At 46.5% G+C, this 8,265-nt stretch overlaps 1 pseudogene; it reads right to left on the bottom strand.

Moving 5' to 3' along the window:
- Nucleotides 1-2,040: 2,040 nt before the first annotated feature.
- Nucleotides 2,041-7,193, bottom strand: LOC114630929 (annotated as a pseudogene).
- Between the last annotated feature and the right edge of the window lie 1,072 nt (nt 7,194-8,265).

The following is an 8,265-nucleotide window of genomic DNA, read 5'->3' as shown; positions in this document are numbered from 1 at the left end:
CTCGTATTTTTTTGTATTTTTGACCATGAAACCTCAGACTTTCTGATAGGAGAATAAAAACACCAGATGGCCCATTTCTCATTTGGGCATGTTTAGACTTGTCAAGGTTTGTCTTGGTTTTGTTCTTACATTCGTGGTCACCTTGCCCTAGGAGGAATTAGTTGTTTTTTGTTTTGGCTGTTTTCAGCATATTGTTGGTGGTCTGGGGGGGTTCTGCTGAGGTATTTTGATTTTTGTCCTCACATTCTCTACTCCTCTTATTAAAATTGATTTTAATCTTAAAATCACAGGGCAGTATCTTCAGGTTCTTTTCCTAAGATCTCATATGTCTGCCTTAATGTCAATATCTTAACAGCATTGACCCTGTCTTTTATAAAAGCAACTATCTTATTAAAGATACATGGTCCTACAGTCAACAACAAAAGTAGAATTACAAGAGGACCTGCAAGGGAGGATATCAATGTTGTTAGCCAAGGGGATCTATTAAACCAGCCTTCAAACCAACTCTGTTGCATTTCTCTGTCTTTTTGTCTCTGATCTAGTCTTTCTCTAAGTTTGTTCATACAGTCTTTAATTGCTACTGAATGATCTACATAAAAACAGCATTCTTCTTTCAAGGCAGCGCACAATCCTCCCTCTCTAAGTAGCAGCAAGTCTAAGCCTCTTCTATTCTGCAATACAACCTCAGAAAGGGAGGTTAATAATTCTTCTAGTTTGGACACTGACTGTTCCAGGGCTCTCAAATCTACATCCATGGCAGCCCTTAATTCATGAAAATAGTGTGGGGTCTGGATTAATGCAGCAGTCCCCTTTCCTACTCCTGCAGCTACTCCAAGTCCTAATACAACACCTAGAGTTAAGGAAATGGGCTCTCTACGAAAGCATCTAGAGTATCTAGGCTCGTGGTCAAAAGTATCTGCAGGGTGGTAGTATACCTGAAGGACTAGTTGAACAAGCACACAATAATCTTTGGTTTCATCAAATACAGCAGTGGAAATACACGGGGATAATCCAGACCCACAAGCTCACCACTTATCTATTTCTGGTACTAAATACTTATTTTCAGCAGTCTTTGAACTCTTAAGGATCTTATTACATAAATGTTTATAGGCAGTAGGGGGGTTTCCCAAACAAAGTCCTTGTCCTGAAACTTCAGGGAGAGTGAGTCTGTTTTCACTCTTCCACGTGAATGCCTTATGGTTGGTGGTGGTGTTAAAAGTCCCTGTTGTAGTGAGGCCTTCATAACAGGGGGGCCCTGAGGAGAGGCAGAGCCAGCATGACTTAGTCATCTCAGGTCGTGAGCTGTTTATTACAGTAAAAGCCCCCTGAATTAAATTTAACAGACTTTGTTCAGTGTCTGGAATAACTGTGGTGGTGAAAGGGGAGCTGGCAAGGGAAAAACCTTCTGTGGGTGGTATGGGAGTTACTGGTCTACCACATGGGAGTGATTTCTGTTCGGGTAACACTTGGTTGGGACCTATCGGTAGGACAGGGAGGCTTTCTATTTTTAGGCGAATGAGGAGGACAGATCCTGCCCCTCCTCCATGTTTGTAAAAGACTAGACCCCATCTAATACCATTATGCCACTTAGAAAAGCTAGTTGTCTTACCCTTTTCAGTAAATTCTATCTTTATGACATCTACATCACTTCGGGAGCATGGCTTCCCTTTATATAGTTCCATATCTGGGGCAAACCTGTTTGGTCCTGGATTTGCAAAAGAAAAAGTCACTCTGTCTCGGTTGGATGGTGTTCTCCACTGCCAATCTCCATCATTCGAGGTAACACAACTCCAAGCTCCACAAAAGAACAGTTGGGGGCCATCACAATACTTGCCTCTATCAAACTCAGGACAGCTATAAATCCCATACCTGCGTACCATGTTAGGGAGAGTACTTGCAACTACACGGTTGATCTGTCGGAAACAAAAGTATAAGGTTGGCCACCAAGTGCCGGGGGGAGCAATTCACTGTGCACTGGTTATGACAGTTCCAGTCCTTGTATCTATAAGTTGCTAGGTGAGTTGTTGGGGGGCGTGGGGATTATTTCCCATCACCTGAGGAATGCCTATTGCGAAGGCGCAGCTTAAGGGGATTATCAGTCTTTTCCAGAATCCACTCATCTTGGTTAACTTCAGGGAGAGCTCTTTTGATGTGCGAGGCATGGACCCAAGTGGGAATCCTGTCTACCTTAACAGTGGTTGGGGTTGTCAACAGTACCAGGTAAGGTCCTTTCCACCGTGGCTCGAGGTTCCCTGTATGGTGTCTCTGTATCAGCACTGCATCTCCGACTTCAAACTTGTGGGGAACAGCCATGTCTCCAGGGACATAAGTGTCTTTCAGTTGTTCCCAGATTTCTTTCTTGACTGTTTCTAGAGCTCTGAGATGGGCTAGGAGAGAAGATGGTGGGATAGAACCATCATCAGGGCGAGCACCACTTTCTAATGTCTCATATATTGGAGGAGGTAAGCCAAAGATGATCTCGAAGGGGGTCAATCCCAAAGGACCTGGGGTGTTCCATACCCGGAACAGTGCAAGGGGGAGAAAAGCTGTCCAATCACCCCTGCCGGTCTCTAAGGTCAATTTTGTTAAGGTCTCTTTTATGGTTCTATTCATTCTTTCTACCTGTCCTGAGCTCTGAGGTCTATATGAACAATGCCATTTCCAATCGAACCCCAGTTGTCTGGCCAGCCCTTGACTTACCTGTGAGACAAAAGATGGCCCATTGTCTGACCCAATTACCATTGGTACTCCAAACCTGGGTAGAATTTCTTCCAGTATCTTCTTAGCCACCACGTTGGCTGTTTCTTTCTTGGTGGGGAACACCTCAACCCATCCTGAAAAGGTGTCTATAAAAACTAGCAGATATTTATTCCCATATTGGGCAGGCTTAACCTCAGTGAAGTCCACCTCCCAATATGTCCCAGGTCGATCTCCTCTCAGCCGTTTTCCTTCTAGGCCTCGGCTGAAGCCAGCATTGGTGAAAGCACAAGCTTTACAACTTTTTACGATGTCTGTAGCCATTTGCCATAGCCGTGGCATATGATAGGGTGATTTGTTGGCCAACTTTATCATCTTTTTTGGTCCTAAGTGGGTAAACTAATGTATGCCAGTCAAGTAAGTCCATCCCTCTTTCCCAGAGAGGACACCACCTGTCCTCTTAACATTTTGCCAAGGTCTATGTCTTTCTCTAACTAATAGGATCATTGGTCCCTGTGCCACTTCTTTTGCCATATGATCTGCCAGTTGGTTTCCTTTTTTTATTGGGCCAGTCTCTTTTTGATGTCCCAAACAGTGTATGATAGCCACTTTGCCGGGCAAATGAATAGCTTCTAATAAGCTGAGAATCTCTTCTTTGTTTTTAATTTCTTTACCAGCAGATGTCAGCAGTCCACGCTGTCTATAAATTGCCCCATGCACATGGGCTGTGGCAAAAGCATACCGGCTATCAGTGTAAATGTTAATAATTTTTCCTTCTGCCAGTCTTAGAGCTTGTACTAGAGCAATAAGTTCTGCCTTCTGGGCCAATGTCCCTTCCGGCAAACTGCTGGCCCATATAACAGTCTTTCCATCTACTACCGCTGCCCCAGCCCGACGCTTACCTTCTGCCACGAAGCTGCTTCCATCAGTGAACCATGTCGTTGCACCTGGCCATGGTTGGTCAGTCAGGTCGGGTCGAATTCCCACCTCTCCAGCCAGTATCTCTTCACACTGGTGAACTGGGGTTTCATCAGTATCAGGCAGCAAGGTAGCAGAGTTAAGGATAGCGGGTGGGACAAAAGTTACCCACTCAGTCAACAACAAGCTCTGATAGTGTGTCATCTGGGTGTTGGTCATCCAGCAGTCTGGCGGTTGTCTAATAATGCTTCCTAAGGCGTGGGGGGCCACTACAGTCACATTTTGGCCCATAGTCAACTTATAAGCTGCTATCGCTCGCAGGCAAGAGGGCCATCCACTGGCCACCAGGTCTAACTTTTTAGATAGGTATGCCACTGGGCGTTTCCATGGCCCCAGAGTCTGAGTCAGAACTCCTCTAGCAATCCCCTTCCACTCATCAATGTATAAAGTAAATGGCTTAGTCAAATCAGGCAATGCTAGGGTAGGCGCTTGTAATAAAGCCCTTTTCAGGCTGTCAAAGGCCTTCTGATGGTCTTCAGTCCAGTTAAACTCTCCTTTTTCTTTAGTGAGAGGGTACAACGGGGCTGCCAAGGTGGAGAACCCTGGTATCCACAGTCTACAAAACCCTGTTGTCCCCGGGAATTCTCTTACCTGGCGGGGGGGTGGGGGGGGGGGGGTTGGGGATGGGAATCTGCATCACAGTCTGCTTTCTGGCATCAGTCAGCCATCTCTGCCCATCTCTCAAGACGTATCCCAAATAAGTCACTTCTGTCTGGCACAATTGTGCTTTCTTGGCAGAAGCCTGATACCCCAACTCACCTAGCTCAGCCAGGATCTTCTGGGTTCCTTGTTCACATTCTTAGTAGGTTTCTGCAGCCAATAAGAGGTCATCTACATACTGTAAGAGAGTCACCTGGGGATTCTTAGAGCGAAAAGTGGTAAGGTCTCGATGTAATGCCTCATCAAACAGGGTGGGAGAGTTTTGATCCCCTGAGGCAGTCTTGTCCACGTGAGCTGTCCAACTCTCCCACTCTCCAGGTCCTGCCATTTGAAAGCAAACAAAGGCTGGCTAACAGGATGTAATCTCAGGCAGAAAAAAGCATCTTTTAAATCTAGAACAGTATACCAAGTCTGTTCAGGTGGTAGTATACTAAGCAAATTATAGGGATTTGGCACTGTAGGGTGGATATCTTGTACTCTTTTATTAACTTCTCTGAGGTCTTGGACGGGGCGATAATCATTTGTCCCTGGTTTCTTTACTGGTAGGAGCGGCGTGTTCCATGGGGACCTGCAGGGGACTAGAATTCCCTGCTGTATCAGTCTCGCAATGTGTGGCCTTATGCCTTCTCTTGCCTCTTTGTTCATGGGGTACTGTTGAACCCAAATAGGTGTAGTTCCAGATTTGAGTTCTATGACTATAGGGGGGGCTTGCTTTCCCATCCCCATCCCTCCTGTCTCAGCCCAAGATTGGGGAAATCGATCCAACCAGTCCTGTAGCCCTCTGGGGGGGCTTTACTGCTTTTTGGAATAGCTGGTACTCCTCCCCTAGATGCAGGGACATTATTAAGGTTTGAGGTTTCTCTCCCCCCCCAGGTCAATTCTGGACCTGAGCGGGTAAAGGTGATTTGAGCTTTTAATTTTGTTAGCAAGTCTATGCCCAGCAGGGGCATAGGGAACTCAGGAATTACTAAGAATGAGTGAGATACTTGGTTCTTGCCAAGGTCCACCTTCTGGGAGGTGGTCCAGGGATACTGTTTTTGTCCAGTGGCTCCAATTACCAGAGTTTGTTTGTCTTTTATTTTTCCCAAAGGTCTTTTTAATACTGAGTATTCTGCTCCGGTATCAACTAGAAAAGTCATGGGGGTCCCCTCCACTTTCAAAGTTACCCTAGGCTTGGGGAGGGGGACCAAGCCCCGTCCCCTCTAGTCTTCATCATCTCCCAAGGACAGTACTCTTGTCTTGATTTTCTTAGGGCATTCACGAGCCCAGTGGCCTTTTCCCTTGCAATAGACACATTGGTCTCTTTCTAGTGTAGTTCGATCTATTTTTATGAGTCTCCTTGGGCCCAGCTTTGATCTGTCTCCCAGGTCTCCTAACTGTCTAACTTTAGTCTTTTTCTCTTCTCCTACCACTATGGCCAGTATTTGTGTCAGATTCCTTTCCTGTCTCTGTTCCCTTCTATCCTCGTCTTCTCTCCTTTCTTTCTTTTCTCTATCTCTCTTCTCTTCCTCCGTCTCTCTCTTATGATAAACTTTCTCTGCCTCTTTAACCACATCTCTAACTGTCATATCATGTATTCCATCTAAATGCTGCAGCTTCTTTCTAATATCTGGGGCAGACTGCCCAACAAAAGCCATTATAACATTACCTCTCTGGCCCTCTATCATAGGATCAAAAGGAGTGTATCTGCGATATGCTTCCATGAGACGTTCTAAAAAGACAGCAGGGGCCTCTGTTGGTCCTTGTTCAACCTCTCTTACCTTAGCCAAATTGGTGGGGCGTCTCGCTGCCCCTCTGAGACCTGCCACTAGAGCCCTGTGGTAGATGGTCAGCCTTTCTCTACTTGCAGCCGTGTTATGGTCCCACTGAGGTCGAGTGTGTGTGTGGGGGAGATGGCTTCATCAATCTCTGCTGGAGTTAGGTTCTGCAAAAGCTGGCCAGCCATGTTCTGGATGTTTTTCCGGGCTTCCATAAGAATCCTCTCCCTCTCTTCAGTTGTAAAGAGCTCTCTTAAGATCAGATTGTAATCATCCCAGGTGGGCTGATGCATAAACATCAGAGATTCCATCAGCCCTGTCAGAGGTGTAGGGTTAGCTGAAAAACTAGGATGGTTACTTTTCCAATTGTAAGTATCAGAAGAAGAAAAAGGCCAGTACTATAACAACTGTAACTGATTAGGGCTGGTCGAGGGAGGTCCAGCAGCTCTGAGGGGCAGGGCCACTGTGGAGTCAGGACCCTCTGAGACTGAAATAGCCCCCCCTCCTCCTCCTAGTCCCTGCTGAGGGCCCACTTGAAGCTATCTCCACCGGGGCAGGAGCTGGGGGTGCAGAGGGTGCAGGTATAGGCTGGGGTTGAGGAGGGTAAGGAGGGGGTATGGGATCCAGCCAGACAGCAGGGGGAAGCGGCCACTCAGGGGGCTCCTCTATTTCAGGGTACACTTTAGGAGGGAATGGGGGTTTTGGCGGAGCACTGGCCTCTTTGTCCGCTTGTGGTTTCTCTTTCTTCTCCGCCGATTTTCCTCTGACAGGTAAAACCTGGGAACTTGGCTGATCAGCAACCCACGGTTTCATCCATGGGAGCGGATAACAAACCAAGTCCTCTCACACTGTGATATAGGGCTGCTGGTCTGGATGAGATCCAGGTCCCTCCTGAAACACAATCACCTTAACGGCTTGGATAGTTGTCAAGTTAAATGTTCCTTCCTGAGGCTATCCTACATCAAAAGTGGGCCACTCTGCAGAGCAGAATGTCTGCCAGCGTCTCTTCTTAATGATCACTGACAAATCCTGTCCTCTACCCCTAACGTCCATCCAATGGTCAAGAGTCAAAGATAATGGAGTCGTCACGGTCTGTCCCATTTCAGAATTTTCAAAACTTAACAGAGTCACAACACAAATACAAACACACAAAACTAACACAGTCAGGCACACACGTCCGCAACTGGTTTTATAAAACCGGCAGAACACAACTTCAGATGGGGAAGGATTCCACCTTCCCCCAGAGAAGGAGCACTCCGTCTCCTTCATTCAGAAACAGGGCAGTCTGGCTTCCCAGACGCCCTTCCACCCTTGGAACGTCTTCCAGGGCCACAGCTTGTGCACGTCAGCCACCCCCCCCCATGGCCAACTAAGACCTTATGGTCTATAGTGGCAGCTGCAAAATACAGAAGCAGCAAAAGCCACCTAAAATACAGAAGCAGCAAAGACTGCTGCCTAAAAACTGAAACCAAAACAAAATACAGAAACAAACAGAAACAGCAAAGATAGCAGCGCTGCACTCAGATACACTCCATTCACACAAATCTACCTCCAAGGGGTCTTTGGGACTCCTGGGTGGGCATGCACTTCCTGGTCAGGGAACCATATGTAAGGGGCCCCCGGAGTTGCTGCACCCAAGGAAACACAGAGACCGGCTTGATGCAAGATAGCAAAAGGTAGTTTACTGACAAGGGCCCTTGGGTCGAAAACACATCACGTGCAAGGGAAGGATTTTGACACCCAGCTCTGACAGTTTAAAGTTTATATAGGGAACAGCGCAGGGGGTAGGGGGAGAGCGGGAAACTTTGGTGCGGTTACATTTGATTGGATATTTTAAACATCAGCAATAGGTGTAAGTTATCATTTTGGCGGGCATAGCAAGCTTTTCCTGGTGGTCATGATGACTCGTATTTTTTTGTATTTTTGACCATGAAACCTCAGACTTTCTGATAGGAGAATAAAAACACTAGATGGCCCATTTCTCATTTGGGCATGTTTAGACTTGTCAAGGTTTGTCTTGGTTTTGTTCTTACATTCGTGGTCACCTTGCCCTAGGAGGAATTAGTTGTTTTTTGTTTTGGCTGTTTTCAGCAAATTGTTGGTGGTCTGGGGGGTACTGCTGAGGTATTTTGATTTTTTTGTCCTCACAGAAGGTCTGATAGAATTCTGCACT

The sequence above is a fragment of the Grammomys surdaster genome, unplaced genomic scaffold (assembly GCF_004785775.1).
Source record: "Grammomys surdaster isolate TR1022 unplaced genomic scaffold, NIH_TR_1.0 348, whole genome shotgun sequence".
Taxonomy (NCBI): Eukaryota; Metazoa; Chordata; class Mammalia; order Rodentia; family Muridae; genus Grammomys; species Grammomys surdaster.
Note: the sequence above shows the minus strand (reverse complement) of the source record. Positions and strands in the feature narration are given on the sequence as shown.